The sequence below is a fragment of the Chrysoperla carnea genome, chromosome X (genome assembly GCF_905475395.1).
Source record: "Chrysoperla carnea chromosome X, inChrCarn1.1, whole genome shotgun sequence".
Lineage (NCBI taxonomy): Eukaryota > Metazoa > Arthropoda > Insecta > Neuroptera > Chrysopidae > Chrysoperla > Chrysoperla carnea.
Genome location: NC_058342.1, coordinates 19,199,995 through 19,218,364, shown reverse-complemented (window position 1 = coordinate 19,218,364; position 18,370 = coordinate 19,199,995).

Sequence of the window (18,370 nt, the reverse complement as noted above, 5' to 3'; positions counted from 1 at the left end):
AATTAACTGATTTATTATTATGTATCATCATAATAATAATACATTATTATTATGATGATACATAATAATAATACATTTGTATTATGTTATCATCATAATTTTAATTCTCATCTCTCTTTTCTCATGTTATCTTATATCAATCTCTCTTTTACTAAGATTTATTTTACAAAATATAAAATATAAAATTTCTGATTGAAAAAAAAAAATTAATTAATTGTTTTCTCGATAAAAATTAGCCTATTAAATAGTAAAATGGCGTGCCATACATTATAGAATTAATTTTTGCATAACTTGTAAATTTATTATACAGCCGAAACTTTTAGGTTTTAAGGTCTTAAATCGACACACTTGTAACCGATTTGTAGTAACTGTGTTTGTATTGAAATAATTTTTATTCTTCAGGAAATATCCAATTCCCTATCTTTGACAATGTTTCTTTAACTGTTAATTCTTTTTACACTTATGGTTTATTTTTTTCAGCCTCTGAAATTGAGGAACTGATAAATTAAATTATCAGCGGAAAGGTGGTAAAACACGTATATGGGATCACAATGGGCTCTATAGTCCATGTATGTCCTTCGTGGACAGCCAATATAACCTAACCTAACCTAACGTATGGTTTATTTACTTTATTTCAATTAATTTCGATTGACAGGAATTAAATGATGAATAATATACGACATGTTTAGTTAAACACACACACACACAAATTGTAATAAATTTCAAAATATCAAATGAATTGAAAAAAATTATCTGATATAGCAAATACAGTAGAACCTCGATAAGTTAAAGTCCAAGGGAAACACAAAATATTTTAAGTTATAGAGGTTTTAAGTTATCAAGGGTCTATGTTAGGTAAAGGTTAATATAGAGGTATGTACATGTTTCTATGTACCCTAGTTAATATAGAGGTATGTACATGTTTCTATGTAGTTACTGAGGGCCTATACAGAGATTATTTATTTAAGTTATAGAGGTTGCGTATTATAAGTTATAGACGTTTTGGGCTCTGATGGGAAGGAAACATAGTATTTTTTGAAGTAACAGAGGTTTTTATGTTACCGAGGTTTAAGTTATCGAGGTTCTACTGTATAAAAAAAAAACGAGGTACCTACGTTTCAGTTGACTCCTTATTATATAAAAGTGTGTGAAAATTGTTAGGTTGTTAAATTTCATTTAACGAAAATCTTCATTGTAAATGTGTACTTACTTATACAGAGCGTTAACTTTAACTCATGTACGCTTGTTTTCGGCAGATCGATTTTTTTAAATGAATCATGTTCATAATTTTTCTACATCCGCAAACAAACAAACAATTGACTGAGTTATTATGCCTTAACAGAGGCCACCCACATTATTATTTTGTTAAACAAATCTCTATTTGTTTAACTACATTCGTATGTATACAATTACAATTTTTGATGTGGGTGGAATCGGTTACTTCGTTCTTATCCAAGCGATGGCAATGTTATCAATTCTGCACCCCCATTAATTATAATTGTTCACACTGCCGCTTCCTGGACTCGCACCCACAACCTCCCAGTCAGTAGCCAAACGGTCAAAGATTAACGCCTTAGACTGCTCGATCACTGAGCAGGTTCAAATTTAAGAATTATTAAAGATTATTCGGTAAATATCTACAGTTCCTGCGTGATAAATTTTCTTTGATAATGAGTTACTTGCAATTGATGAACATGTATTTAAAATTGATACCTGGTATAATTACATAAGTGATATTCAATGTTGTTGGAGAAATTGATAACAGTAAACATTCAATAAGACTAAGGTATTTCAATGAATTGTTTTGCATAGGTCGTGAAAACTTTTACGATCACTCTATCAGAAGGAGGTAATAAAAAAACTCATCAGAGAACTCCATCACTATAGTCATATTTTCCTCAAACTTAATGTTTGTTATTGTTAAATGTTTTTCATGAAAGGGGATTTTTGTCTTTTGTCAAAAACATGAAATGTCTTCAAACAAAACTGCTTAAGGAGATATACGAGGACTGAATAATACTAGGGATGTCAATCAAACTTAAATAAATACATTTTTTGATTAACAAACTTTTCAAAAATCACATAAAATTCCTAGGTCATCAGGCTTTATATTATTATTTTATCGTTCAAAGTTGGTTAAAAAAATTGGATATTTCTATATCAAAAAATCTAGAGAGTGTGATAAAAAACTATTTATAATATTTAAAAAATCTTGTAGTTTATAATAATACCATCAGAATAAAAGGTTGTCGATGATATTAAAACAAAATTTTAATTTAATTCTGAGTTCATGCTTCATGAGTCATGAAACCGATTCATTGCATAAGTCTATATTTTTTCCTAAGTTTATTGTCTAAATAAGACTAAAAATAAGACGCAAAAAGTACTGCACATCTTTTCTACTGTAATTTATTGTTATTTAAATAAAATTTATCACTAATATGGAGAAAACTATGATGAGTTTGGTGTAGATATAAGGGTTGCTCTACCAACTAAGGAAGAAAATTCACTTTAATTGCAAAATTCGCTCTATTCTCAAAAATACTGTTTGTTAGCCTAAAAGAGTGAGAGTGTACGTCTGTCCATTGTCCTGGAATAGATTAAACTTATTTTTTTATACGAAACATTTTTTACATTTAAACTTTTGTTCTATCTCTAACGGTTTATAAAATCAACTCGATTGACCTACGTTGTCCATTTACGAACTTGATATAATCTTTTACGTCCTAAGCACGCCATACAAATTTCAACTTGATATTTCATTTTTGAGTTATCGTGACAGGCGGACAGACAGGCACACAGACGGACAACCGGAAATGGGGTAATTAGTTGATTTTATGAACACCTTTACCAAAATTTTGTACGTAACATCAATATTTTTAAGCGTTACAAACTTGAGACTAAATTTAGTATACCTTGATATATTTCATATATGCATGGTATAAAAAGTCAAATTTTTTATTTATTTAAGATCAACTGATTTCCCGCTATAAATTTTTCATTTCCCAGTTTTACTTCATGGTACAGAGTTATTTAATTTTTTATTTTACTTCTTCTTTATTTCTTATCTCATAAACTACCCATAACGAAATTTTCAACTTCTTTATGTAATTTTTGAGCTCAAGGTGAATATTTGTCTAATTGTACATTATAGCTTGAATATAGAAGTTAAAATCGTAGTAGAACATATTTTTATTACCACATAAGTTAATAATAACTGTAATTTTAAATTGACAACAATATTTGACAAAATTATAGTTTTAAATAAATTATGATATATATTTTATTAAAACTGAATAAATTCATCTATTAATTAAATTTATGGTAGAACTCGTAACAATTTCTATTGCTTTTGTATGTTATAAAAGATCTCTCATATTCTTGAGGTATTATTGTGTGCGCTACTCCGGTGAAGGAGGCTTGGCTAAACAGACGAACGAACCAAGCGTATTATATATACCATCTAATAAAATGTTATATATGTCGCAGATAGATTGCCGAATCAGCTGCTTTACATCAGGCATGGGCGAGTTATTTTAAGGCAAAGCCACCATTGTTATATCTTTGTTGGGTGCCATAAAGTTTATTGTATGTCTCTTTATCCAAGAGACATTGCTCATAGAGGAGGAAGCGTGACGGGTATACGACTCGACTACCTAACTCAGTTTTTCTTATAGTAACGAGATAGGTAGAAAAAAAAAGTTGTCTCTCTGTCTTACTCGTATTTTTGGATGTCACTGTCTTACTCGTATTTTAGATACAGAAGTATGAGTGTCTTCTCTAAGCCACGATTGCCCATGTATGCTCTACATAACCTCAAATTGTTTTGCAAAACAGTTCCGTTATGCAAAACAGTTGAAAAACGTTTAACGGTTTTTCGTGTTTACAGAACTTCAACACGCAAAATAGCATACTCGTTTGCATTTATAAATGCAGCTAATCAAAGTTTTGAGATTATGTAAAACAATGAAAATTATATGAGTATGGAAAATAGAGATAAGGAACACAATCTCTGTGTTAGACAAGTAAAAACAAACAATTGACTGAGTTAATAGTTGAAATACCTTGTATAGAAAGTGTTTAAAGACCAACACATTTATTTGGTTTTCGAAAATATTTTCTACAAAATTATGCGAGAATGTTTCACAAGGTCACTAGTCGCAGCTACCTGGATATTATCAAGTCTGTATCATTTATTGTTTTGGAGAAAATGGAACCAAAGTTTTGTCCTATTTTGCGTCCTCACGGATAAACAGTGACATTAACGAAAAAAATGTTTCAAACAAGAAATGTTTTATTACGAATATTTTTTACATTTAAACCTTTGTTATATCTATAACGGTTTACAAGATGACTCAATTGACCTTTGTTGCTCATTTACGAATTTAGCCTAACTTTTGACGTCCTGAGCACGCTATAAAAATTTCAGCTTGATATATCCTCTCGTTTTTATATTATCGTGTCCACAGACAGACGAACAGACAGCTGTAAATGGGCTAATTAGATTATTTTATGAACACCTATACCAAAATTTTTTTCATAGCATCAACATTTTTCGTTGTTATAAACTTGACACTTATTTTGATTGCAGATAAGTCAGTCTGCATTATGTCTAAACTTATTAAGCAATTTTTTTAAACGAATGGAGATGGCAATCCAACTTAGCTTTGTTCACATGTTATGTGTAACGAAACTCTTTTGTAAAACAATTAGCGGTTTTGTAAAACAACTGATTCGGCAATCCATCTGCAACATATATATGTATAATAATACCATGTGTTTCAAACTTTGTGTAACTTATTTCACAAATATTTTCAAATATTGAAAAGTTGGTGAGGGCCACGTGATGCCGTAGGCTCTAGGTATCCTAGGTAGTCTTTTTTGTATCAAAATATGCATATATAAACATTGACGGGTTTTAATAACGAATTTTAAGGTCAAAATCAATAATTTGAATTTTTGAATGGAAAATTAGAAAGAAACCGTAAGTGTGGGTGGATTGAATGTTCAAGAAATTAAAATTTTTGTTCAATTACGTTCAACGACTCGAGTTCTAGTATACAGACAGTCACATAAAATATCAGTGTTTTACGAAATTATTTTCATCATATGAGAAGTTGAAAGTGTGGAGAAAAAAGATATTTTGAGTCAAATGATTTTCTATTGTCTCAACTGCGCGGCGAAGTTGGATACGGCGAAGCCCGCAAAAACGCTTACTCAATTCCCTGACGCATCTGGCAGGTCAATATAGTCAATTCCGTAAGTAATTGAGATACTTCATTAGCATCCTAATAATTATTAATTTAGTTTGATTATTATTATTATTTCAAAAAAAAATTTGGTTCAATTGAAGAAATGTGTTCAATTAAAACTGTTTACTTTTGCAACAATAAGAAAAAAATTGTTTATACAACTGTTGGTCTCTTTGACTTTGACTAGAAGCAAAAGCATTTGACGTAAATTCGATTCGATTTGAATATCAACTCTCTGAGTTCTATATTTCATTCCTATGATTATTTTTTACAATTGATTTATTGGATTCAGTTTATAATATTCATAAATTTTTTTTTTTATTGTCTTGATCTGTTGTACAAGTGAATTTTGTGAGGATGTATGGATGTATCAACTAACTATATTTTCTTACCCATAGGTATATATTTTAAACATATAGGAACATGTCACATTTGAGAGTTACAATATCGGTTATTTTTTCTCTAAATTCTGAACTTTTTTCTAAAAATCCCGATCATATAATGACCATACTTGCCTTTATACATAATTAAGCGGGTTATTTAAATCATTCTAACCAATCTTAGCCAATTCCTACCCTTATATGTTTTTCTATATAAGTCAATACTACTTGTCCATTATAATGCAGGAATTATTGCAAATTTTACATATTTTAAATCAAAATTTATGTTCATTGATAATATGTTTCAATCACTCGTCAAAATTTGCAGAAAATCCTTCAATATTTTTAATAAATCTTAAAACAAATTGATTGAAATGTAAAAAGTTCCAGGCGAATTATTGAATATTTATTCATTGTACTATTTATTTTGACGGATCAAAAACAAATTCATTCATCCAATTCAAATTTAGCGGACTCACCTGCACCTAAAACTAATTTAAAATCCCTCGCACAGTTGGTTTAAAAGAAGCATAGTTACTTTCATTCTGACAGACTTGTATGAATCATAATTCTATTGACTCAACTTCGAATTTGTCAATTCCGCGCGGAGTTGTCACGATTTCATAAATTTCTCTCAGTGTAGGAATTTGGGGTAAATTTAATTCGAAAAATCCTAGAGTTCTCAGTAATTATCTTTAATAATATTTATATTATATTAAAAACAAGTGAAAACAAACAATTGACTGAGTTAATTGTTTAAATACCATGTATAGACAGTGTTGATGACGCAATCGTTTTTTTTTTTGACGTCACGTAAATAAAAAAATATATCGACATTTTAAATAGCTTACGTTATAAATTTTGCACCTAATTAGCGTCCTCTTGGGTAAACAGTGATTTTTACAAAAAAATGTTTCAAACAAAAGTTGTTTATTTTTTTATAAGGAACATTAAAATTTATGTTCTATCTCTAATGGTTTACAAGATGAGTCCTACGGACCTAAGACCCAATTGACCTATATTGCTCAATTATGAACTCGACCTCAATTTTTACGTCCTGAGTACGCTATAAAAATTTCAGCTTGATATCTCTTTTCGTTTTTGGGTTATCGCGTTGACAGACAGACGGACAGACAACCGGAAATGCACTAATTAAGTGATTCTATTAACACCTATACCAAAATTTTTTTCCTAGCATCAATATTTTCAAGCGTTACAAACTTAACTTGGGACTAAACTTAATATACTATGTATATTTCATATACAGTTTGTGTTTGAAGCATCTTGGGATATAAATATGGGTGTAGTATGACTGAATACAGAATACATTCGTTTAGTAATGCATCTAAAAGAGAGGTATTATATACATGCATTGAATTACTTGGAAGACACTTGGAGGTGGGAGTTTTTTAGTTACATAGTTAATATTTGTATGCAACAAATCTCCCACTCTCTGCAGGCATACAACAGCTTGTCGTATCGTATCTGTTTATCGTATCTGTAGTCTTACAATACATGAATAATACCTCTCTTTTAGATGCATTACTAAACGGATGTATTATGTATTCAGTCATACTACAGACATATTTATATCCCTAGATGCTTCAAACACAGGCTGTATACATGGTAAAACAAGAGTTTTACTTGAACTGGCACACTCAATATGATACCCCCATACGTTAAGGTAGCTAGTAGTAGCGTTATGCCTGTCTCATGTTTGTTAAAAGCTATATAACTATATAATGTTTTATACGTATGTATGAGTGTATATGTATGTATGTGCTTTAGTATATTCGTGAGTAATGTTCTAGCATCAGCATCTTTTTGTATGATATATAGAAAATCCGACAAGCTAAATAATATATTGCAGGAAGTTTGAATGCAATTGTTTGAGACTGGAGAATTGGATTTCTTTAATAGTCAATTCCAATTTTTACCTCTGTATGGTATGATGGTATGATGTACTATGTGTGTAAAATTCATTTCATAACAGCATTTTCAATGTTAATAGTGGAAGCGTTGTAGAAACTTGTATAAAGTGATTGTTTCTGTAAAAAATTCTGGTTTATTGCACGGTACATACATATAAACCAAATACATGCTTTGTAGTCAAATAATGTGTTATTTTTAGCTTTACAATACCACACAACTACAAAAATATATAATATATTGTGTGCAAGTGCTGCTTATAAATTTTATAATATAGATATCTCTCTTCAATTAGGAATGCCCTAACTATAGTCGTCTCTGTTCATCAAATGATGGATCTTCGATGAACTCATAATTAAATTAAAATTTTGTTTTTATATCATCGACAACCTTATTTTTATGGGTAAAACTTTTCAGTCCGTTTTTGCCGAAACTGAACGGTTTGCAGTAAAAATGTTTCGAACAAAAAATGTTACATTTTAATCCATAAAAACTTTCTAATTTAAAGTGTTCATCTATGGATGCTGATTATCAGTTTAAGAGTAGAGTGAGCTTGTAAATCTAGGTCACGTTTAATGTCAGCGTAAGATGTGCGCCTAGACCCCCTAGGTACAAGCCTATGTCAACTTAATTCGAGTTTTTTAGTTCGAGTTTCAAGCATTTGCCAACTTATAAAAGCATCCTGCATATAAGGTATATGTATTATATGTACAGTTGGTTCCAAAGGTGTTTTTTCAGTGTTTTATCCATACTAATATTATAAATGCGAAAGTAACTCTGTCTGTCTGTCTGTCTGTTACTCTTTCACGCCTAAACGGCTGAACGGATTTTGATGAAATTTGGTATGGTGATAGATGATAACCTAGAAATGGTCATAGGCTATAAATAATCATAAATAACCATCGTTCTTAGGGAGTAGGCAGTAGGCAGATAAGTAAATTGAGTTTTTTAGTCGTTTTTGTTGGGACTTTTGCTCTTTCACGTCTAAACGGCTGAACAGATTTTGATGAAATTTAGTAAGGTAATAGATGGTTACCTAAAAACGGATATAAGATCAAAATGATCACGTCATCGAACTTAGGGGGTAGGAAGTAGGCAGAAAACTGAATTGAGTTAGTGATTTATTTATGGTTTTTGCTGGGAGTTTTGCTCTATCATGCCTAAACGGCTGAACGGATTTTGATGAAATTTAGTAAGGTGATAGATAGTAACCTAGAAAAGGATATGGAATATGGGGGGAGGGGTGAAAGTGGGAATGTTGCCCAGCAAAGCGGGTAGTTCACAGCTAGTTGTTTTTATAAATTATAATTAATTTTTCGATACAATCTTTTGACACATTTTATATAGTTTTTTGTAAACTATTTATAAATAAAAAATAATCCTGTTTTCGGAATATCCTTGGTTTTATTGAGTCTTGATTATCGAAATTACTGTATATCATATTTTAAGCCTCGCCCTCCCCCTGGATCGGGCACTGCATGAAGTTGTCTTGAATATTCACTGAAACAATCTCCTGTAGAACTTTTGATATTTGAATATTGAAAACCTTATTCACGAAGGAGCTTTATACACTTAGTATATATACACATAATGTACCTATAGTTTTATACATACATTTATCGTATTGTAATGGTTACATTTCTCTATATATTTTATGGAAAAATACTAAAATTGTGAACTAAGTAGAAACATATTAGGATCTCTAAACTTTTTTTATAGTTTATACATAGCCTATGTATTTATGTAATTGAATATTGCATTATATCACATCGCTTAAAAATTTGGTGTGAATTTCACATAACCTCTATATACACATAGACATTATAATATATCTTATTCTTATCTTATATATTTAAACGAGCAATTCTTGTATATATATATATATATATATATATATATATATATATATATATATATATATATATATATCTTGGAAATGGCTCCAAAGATTTTCATGAAAATGAATATGCAGAGGTTTTTTGGGACGATAAGTCGATCTAACAAGGTTTCATTTTAAAAAAACGTCGTTTTATTCGTTTTTTCATGACAAACTGAAACATACATCGCAAAATATGACTCTTCCTGACATCTATTGGTGTATATCGTAGTTAATGAAATACAATGCAAATTATAACTCTTCCTGACATCTATTGGTGTATATCGTAGTTAATGATTCAAATTGGTATTTGTGTGGAGACATTTAAAACGGTCTTCTATTAGTGATAAAATTTGTGTCTTTTTAAGAATACCGAGCAAAGCTCGGTCATCCAGATATTATATTTTAAGCGAGCAATTCTTGTATATATATCAGCTTCGTCAAGTAGGGCGAACTTTAACGGGAGTGTGGGTTATAGATAGTATGTGGTAGTTTTAGCTTTCGGAATTGGCTATGGCTGTATTATGATTGAAACGATATCGAAGCTAAAGACCGTTAGCAGTCTAAAATCTATTGTCCAAAGTAGGGGTGATAAAGTCGGTAATTTAGGGGCGGGGTTAAGTGAGGTCAAGGAGGAAAGGGAAAATTATACGGTGGATTTTGTTTTTGAACTTATGGTACAGGATGGTAAAGGAGTCGGCAAAAAAAAGAATTTTATTATGGCTGATATGATATGTTGTTCTTCTTACTCTTTCAGTTAGAGCTTTTGCTCTTTCAGTTTATCTGGCTGGCGGCAGTGGCTGCGTTTAGTACTGCGCAGGTAATAATCCTAAATTTTAAAAGTATTTTAGTATGTCTGTAATTTTAATATTATGTTATTTAAGTATACAAAAACCTAAAATTTAATAAATTAAAAAAAAATAGAATTACATAAGACAATAAAAATAAAAATGCTGTTGGATTCGAACTTGGAACTAATAATCACTAAAATAATATAAAAAAACTGGCGCTTTAAAAACCGCGGCCATCTAGCACACATGAAGAAATATAACATAAGATATATATTATACTAATTTCATTAGCATTGCAATGTTTTTCATTACTTTTTCGCTTTTTTTCAAGGTTTAGCAACCGAATTAACCTCTGGTAAATTAATTTTAGATTTTTGTATACTTAAATAACATAATATCAAAATTACAGACATACTAAAATAATTTTAAAATTTAGGAATATTACCTGTACATTTAGCCTGCGTAGTACTAAACGCAACCACTATCGCCAGCCAGATAAACTGAAAGAGGCCAAGCTCTAACTGAAAGAGCAAAAACGTTGCGAGCTCCTATACTATTAGTATTATCCAGCGAACCTTGCTGAGAATCATAAATTTGGCTCTACTAATGTACAAAATAAAAAGAACTTTCTGTCAGAAGACTTAATAGAGCAGAAAAGCCTATTAAAAAAAACAAATATGTTAAAAAATTTTAAAGACGTGAAAATCATGTTTATTATAAATTTTCCGTTGAAATCATAAAAATTCCATTAAAATTCAATCAAAACATGACCATAAAAAAAGGAACAAACATTTTATTTGCCAATTAATTTGAAAGATCCCCAAGTAAAAATGTTTTTAAAATTTTATGTGTTATAAGCATATAAAAGTATAAAATTTTCATAAATAAAACAATTTGTGTATTTACCCTTAGATACCTAATTGAACAATACACTTTATCGTTAAGTATAAAATACAAAATCTTCGTATAATGTTGTTTATAATGTATACTTTATATCTATCATAATACAGAAAGTTTTTTAAATTTTTAAGGAGGAAATATTCGTACCTCATTATATAATAAAATTCAAATTTATTTTATTGTTTTATTCATTTACTAGCTGATTCCCGTCCGCTTCGCTGGCCACACTAACCGTTTGGATGTGAATCTATACTTCTTTTATTAACGAAATGTTTAATTTTGATTTGATATTTATTGTAAATTATGCAAATTTTAACTAGGGAAATATAGTGTCAGTCAGTGAATCCACAGATTTCCTTATCACCCAGTAGGTACTATGTATTCGGATGCGTTCCCGTTATTTATTGTGGTGGGATCCCGAGTAGGCTTACACCATGAAAAAATTGCCAATAAAACTAAGGACAAATTTTGAATATTTTATAGTTTTGGAGAAAACGGGCACCAAAGTTTTGCCCACAGCTTTGACACCAAAAGTTGTTGAAGCTTGATATCTATTTTGTTTTTGGGTTATCGTGATGACGGGTGCATAGACAGACAAGCAGACAACCGGAAATGAACTAATTAGGTGATTTTATGAACACCTACACCAAAATTTTGTCCGTAGCCTCAAACTTGGGACTAAGCTTAGTATACCTTGATACATATTTCATATACACATCGTATAAAAATTAAAAGGCTTTTAAATTTAAATTTTTTAAAACCTTTATTTATTCGGTACAAATAAATGAAACGATGGCGGTAGCGTAAATAAATAATTAGCATGTAATGACAATTGATATATTGCATATTTAATTACGTTTCCATCATGTTTCTTTCTATATTCCTTAAAATATTTATTTGCATTTTTTTATTAAATATTTAGACTTTTTAATAAAAGTCGATACTGAAAAGGTAATTTTCTATAAACTGGGGAAGATTCGGGGACCTAGAAAATAAATATTAATCGTTTCTGTCATTAAGTATGAGCTAAGGAACCAATTATACGTGTATCAAAACAACAAAATGAGCATCAGTTAGTTTTTCCCTCTTGATGTCAATACAATTCCATCTCTGTCGTTTATAAATTACGAAAATTACTAGCCTGATACCCGCCTGTTTCACTGGGCTTAAAAGTTGTAAACACCACATTATATACTCCACCTCTCTTGTTGTGGACAGTTTTCAATTTTGTTAAATGTAAAATAGTCATAATTCATTGAGTATATCAGAAAAGTTGGCCATGAATGGTTTGCCATGTAGTATGCGTATGCTCCTCGTAGCATACGCATACTACCTGAGATAAATTAAAGCAATAAAAATTATCATGTTTTTACGTTTCTTATCCTCCCCCCTCAAGATGAAAATATGTCTCATCTTCTCCATCACTGCTCTTACTGTTCTTAAACAGCACCAAATTAAATTAAATGATAAGCCAATCCTATATTCGGTATCACAAAGGAGACAATGCACTAAGTGTGCTCCACCCTCAGAAACCCACTCTAACTTAACCTAACCTACCCGACTTCCGACAAGGTAAAGAAAAACAGAATGGCATTTAGGTACTAGTATGAAAAATAATTTATAACCACTCTCCATAAATAGTTTAAGAATAAGTATTTTTATGTGGTATTGTATAAATATTTAATGATATTTTACTTACTTTTTTTTCAAGTGCAAATGAATTTTCAAAATAAGAAGAAAGCAGATTAAAACGAAAATATTTAGACAAATATTCACACTACTACCATGTATATGTTTTCTAGATCCTCTATTCGAAGAAAATTCACTACTATTTTATGTGAAAATTTGAGTTTCGCCTTTTCAAAATCTATTAAAAAAAATATCATGTATAAGACACTTTCCCTTAAAATAAAACAAGGGAAAACAAACAATTGACTGACTTAATTGTTGAAATACCATGTAAAGACAGTATTGATTACTCTGTCATATTACACATACATACATGTCACACATATATATAGCCATAACATACATACTATACAATTTGCGCATAATTTGCACTCTCATGGATAAACAGTAATGTTTACGAAAAAATGTTTCAAACAAAAGTTGTTTATTTTTGTATAAGAAACATTTTTTACATAAACTTTTGTTCTACCTCTAACGGTTTACAAGATGGATCTTACGGACCCAAGACCCAATTGATCTATGTTGCTCATTTACGAACTTGACCTCACTTTTACGTCTTCAGCACGCTATAAAAATTTCAGCTTGATATCTCTTTTCGTTTTTGAGTAATCGTGATGACAGACGGTCAGATAGACGTCAGACGACAGACAGACAACCGGAAATGGACTAAATAGGTGATTCTATGACCACCTATACCAAAATTTTTTTTCGTAGCATCAATATTTTTAAGCGTTACAAACTTGGGACTAAACTTAATATACCTTTTATATATATAAAAATTTATTTATGATATAAAAATTGGAAACAAATGTGCATATGGTTTCATAGTAAAAAAATTTACATTTACTTTTATTATTAATATTTCGAAACTTTGAAATAACATATGGTTCTAATGAAGGATTGCTATTTAAACTTATAGGCAATTTTTACAATGAAATTTCTCTATAAAAATGTATAAATTTTAAAAGATTTAAAAAGTTATAATTTTATCATTAAACACAAAACTCATTAACCAAAGTATTTGAGATTTTAAAAATTCAGGTTTTTATACAATGGGCCTATGTACTAAAATTTTTTAATTACTTAACAAGGCGTTCGTTATCGAGCTAAAACATCGTGTGAAATCAATTTTAGAATAACATCAATAACTACGAAAATATGAAGTATTTAAATGTGCAAATAGAAAGAAAAGAAAATAACACTTAGTGACGTCATGACCTGCAATTAAAATAGAGACTACATATCAAAAGTAATCTTTTATGTTTACCTATCGATTTTAATTTTAATTTTAGATTTTGTCATCTATTCTCGCACATTTTCAAATTTTAGATAGATACATTGAAATCGACATCAGGACAAAAACGTATTATTTGAATATATAATAATGTCACGCGATTACAGAGCTCTTTTCAAATTTGATCGTTTGTTTTTCGTTACCCTTACTAAGTAAAAAGTCATACAATTTTACTCTATTAAAGATTCTGATTTTGACTTATTTTGTGATAAAAATTGGTAAATGATATATTTTAATTTTAGGTTTGTGAAATTGTGTATTGTTTGCCTCGCGGCAGCTACAAACACCAAAAAAATCTATTTAAAATTGTGTTCAATAACATCATTTATTATCAATTTTTTGATTTCACTTGAAAAGGATATTATCAAATAGTAAATAATAAAATTGTTATACAATATCAACCTTTTATTTACACTTTACTGTCGCCCTAGTACCTCAATTGGTTAAGGCGTAACCAATTCCGTCCGAAGTATGCGTAGGGTAGCGGGTTCGATTCCAGCAGTCGCAACAAAAATTAATTTTATTAATAGTTGTGATGGGTTGGTGTAGTGCATTGTATATGCATGCAGGAGGTGCAGCTTCTGAAATTGAGGAGCTGATAAATAATATTATCAGCGGAAAGGTGGTAAAACACATATATGATATCACAATGGGCCCTATAGCCTAAGTATAAGCACCTTTAACAGACAGCAACCCCTATTTTCGTACATGCGAAATAATGAATTTTATTTACATCTGGCTTCGAAGGAGTGCGACCAAGGGCCCAGCGGCAACCCTGTTTTTTACCTGTTTTTAAGTCCCTACATATATTGGTGTGAAGTGGATAGTATTTTATTTAAAAAACAAGTGAATGAAATTGGTTTTCGAAAAATCAATTAAAAATTATTTAATTGAATATACTAGCGGCCACATTTTGATTTGCAACCTGGTGGATATATATTCTTCTATTAAATTTTTATAAAAAGTAGGTTTTTGACGTTTAAATGTCTAAAACTAGTCAAATTGACGTATAAATTTTATATTTTTTATTTACGATATTTTTAAAGCATTAGAAAACATTTACGTGATACAAATATTATTTTTATTCAAAATTTTATTCATAGCCTAGATTTAAATTTAATGAATATAAATTAGTTGCTAACTTGGACGGCCGAAAAACTTTAATTAAAAATTCATTACACGATAAACTTTAATAAATTATTCTCAGTGTTCATGCCAAGACAATCTTAATGCCAATTTTCGTTCCACTTGCAATAAATTCACACTTTAACGTTTAACACAGTTAATTTTTCAGAGTCACGGAAGAACAAAAATAAACGTAGTTTTTTAAGTGAAAGGTGTTCTTTGATTGGATAACTGTAGTTTGCAATCTTTATCCATACAGAGGTAAAATAAAAAACCATGTAAACAATGTTTTTTATCTATAAAAAGTTGTTGTTTTTATTCGTTTAAATAATAGAAATATTACTATGAATTATGATAGAATAATGGTAATATTAGATTAAGATATACTAAGAACAATTTTCTAGTGTTTTAGTCATATATTTCATGAACATAACAACAGTGAACAGGGGGAGGGTGGTTTTGAAGGAGTTTAGTTGTTACATTTATTGGACAATTCTTCATACCCTCCTGTTCTGTTTTCATACATTGTGTGTAGAAATGATGGGTACGATTCCATATACCTACGAAGTAGGTACACAGTACATTGATTATTGTTTCTGGTAAAAAAATTTTGAAAATTATGGATTACCTTAGTTTGAATCATGCTAAGCAAGAGTTCTTACAGACTCAACCCTCAAATACCTTTCCCTTCTGAGCTACGGACCTCCAATGCCTACATAAGATATTGACTTTTTGTTAAAATTTTTTGAAAACTATGGATTAAGTAGATTTAAGTAAACCGCTAGAGATATAACAAAAGTTAATCAAATTTATCTTTTATAAAAAAATGAACAACTTTTATTTGAAACATTTTTTCATAAACATCGTTGTTAATCCGTGAGGGCGCAAATTAGTTCAAAATTTTTGTATCCATTTTCTCCAATTCAATAAAAGATAGGGAGTTGCAAATTTTCATGCACCTTCAACTTGGAAGTGGTCTTGTAAAACATTCTAGAAGAACGAAAAAAAATTATTGATAATACTTTCGAAGATTTCGAAAATTGTTGAAAGTATTTTACAACATTACATTTGTATCAACTGGCTCATACATTTGAATGCTGGAATATGGAGAAGCTTGAATGAATAATAACAACCATTGGACGTCTTTAAATCCACTTTCTGAAGGTAATTGGTTTTTGTGTAACCAAAGTAATATGTATGAGATGGTAACCATGGATCTCATTGATCTTGCATACAATCAATAAGAACTAAGAATCATCAGCCTGTTACACATTCCTTTCATGTTTTGAAACAAAATTTATCTAACGACACTATAAATTTCATAGGTATATGGTTAAACCTTATATCTAACTAGAACAAAATAACCGTGTATATATATAGTCAATTTACAGTGTTTATATAGGGAGGCCTTTTCCTTTTACTAAATGAATAGTTTCATAAAATATTTTGACATGGGATTATTCTGGAGAGCTAAACAATTTTTGATTTTTTTTAATGGAAAAGGGTAAGTCTTTAAACTGTCAACTGTTTTAAATGACTTAAAGTTTTTAGGTCATTTGTAAGACAATTTTATTGTTAGTAGGCAAGTCAATGATGGATTTTACTTTTTTATACCCAAAACCGAAACTAAGTTGATAAATTATTATTTACCGTATATTATTCAGAGTGAGACTATATTTTTCAAAGTGTTTTTACAGACTTCAGTTGTAATATATTGACATTTGTTCCACTTCGTGAGATTCCTCATGGTAAAATGATCCCTCGTTTTAAGTAAATTATTCAAGCTATCTATCGATAGATTGTTTCCGCGCGATCAAATTAATCGTCCAACAAAGACTTATGGTGATGTATAAGCTAATTTGTGTTTCGTAGCAAAAATATTAATTTTACTGATTATGATTTATGGTAAGACAAATTTCAACGTAAAATTTCTTTTTTTGTATTAGATTGTTTATACTCTTGGCTTTTGTTGACTTTTAATTATATTATAACACATTTTCATATAAAAATTTTAAGGTCAGTTTTTATGACGAAATTCAACTATGTAGTTACGGGATCCCTATTTTGTGTGTAAAATTAGAATAGATAAAATGATCCTCCATCATGTAACGGGTCTTGAATGTGTTGATTTAAATGAATTTACCAGTTATTTTTGTTTTCATATTAATCGTTGATGCAATGTAAAAGAACAGTTAAAATTTTATGTGAACTGTTTGATAAAAAATGAAATGGGATCATTTTACCCACTATCCTTACAAAGTCGCTCAAAACGATCCCTTTTGAGAAATATTGAATAGTTCTAAAAATTTGAACAGATCAAAAGAAATTTACATACCAATATTGTAACATTTGAATAAAGAATTCGATAATATTTCGACGTTGTACATTTGTCGAATAGTTTGGCTATAAATTACATTTTTTCTTAGGAGGGGGGTCATTTTAGACCACCTTCCCCTATGTAAGAAAAAAGACTTACGATTAAACCATAGAATATTATATTCATCCATAATCGATATTAAATTAAGAACATGAACCACTGGAAATAAGAAAATTATATACTTAACGTTAGTATTTTTTTCTTCAATATAGAAAAAACAAGTAAAAACAAACAATTGACTGAGTTAATTGTTGAAATACCATGTATAGACAGGGTTGATTACATTGTCACATTACACATACATACATGTCACACATATACATATAACTGATACACCCATATAATACTATACAATTTGCGCTCTCACAGGTAAACAGTGACGTTTACGAAAAAATGTTTCAAAAAAAAGTTTTTATAAGGAACTTTTAAACTTTTGTTCCATCTCTAACGGTTTACAAGATTGGTCCTACGGATCCAAGATCCAATTGACCTATGTTGCACATTTACGAATTTGATCTCACTTTTTACGTCCTCAGCACGCTATAAAAATTTCAGCTAGATATCTCTTTTCGTTTTTGAGTAATCGTGATGACAGATGGACAGATGGACAGACAGACGACAGACAGACAACCGGAAATGGACTAATTAGGTCATTTTATGAACAGCTATACCAAAATTTTTTCCATAGCATCAGTATTTTTAAGCGTTACAAACTTGGGACTAAACTTAGTATGCCTTTGTATATTTCATTTACATG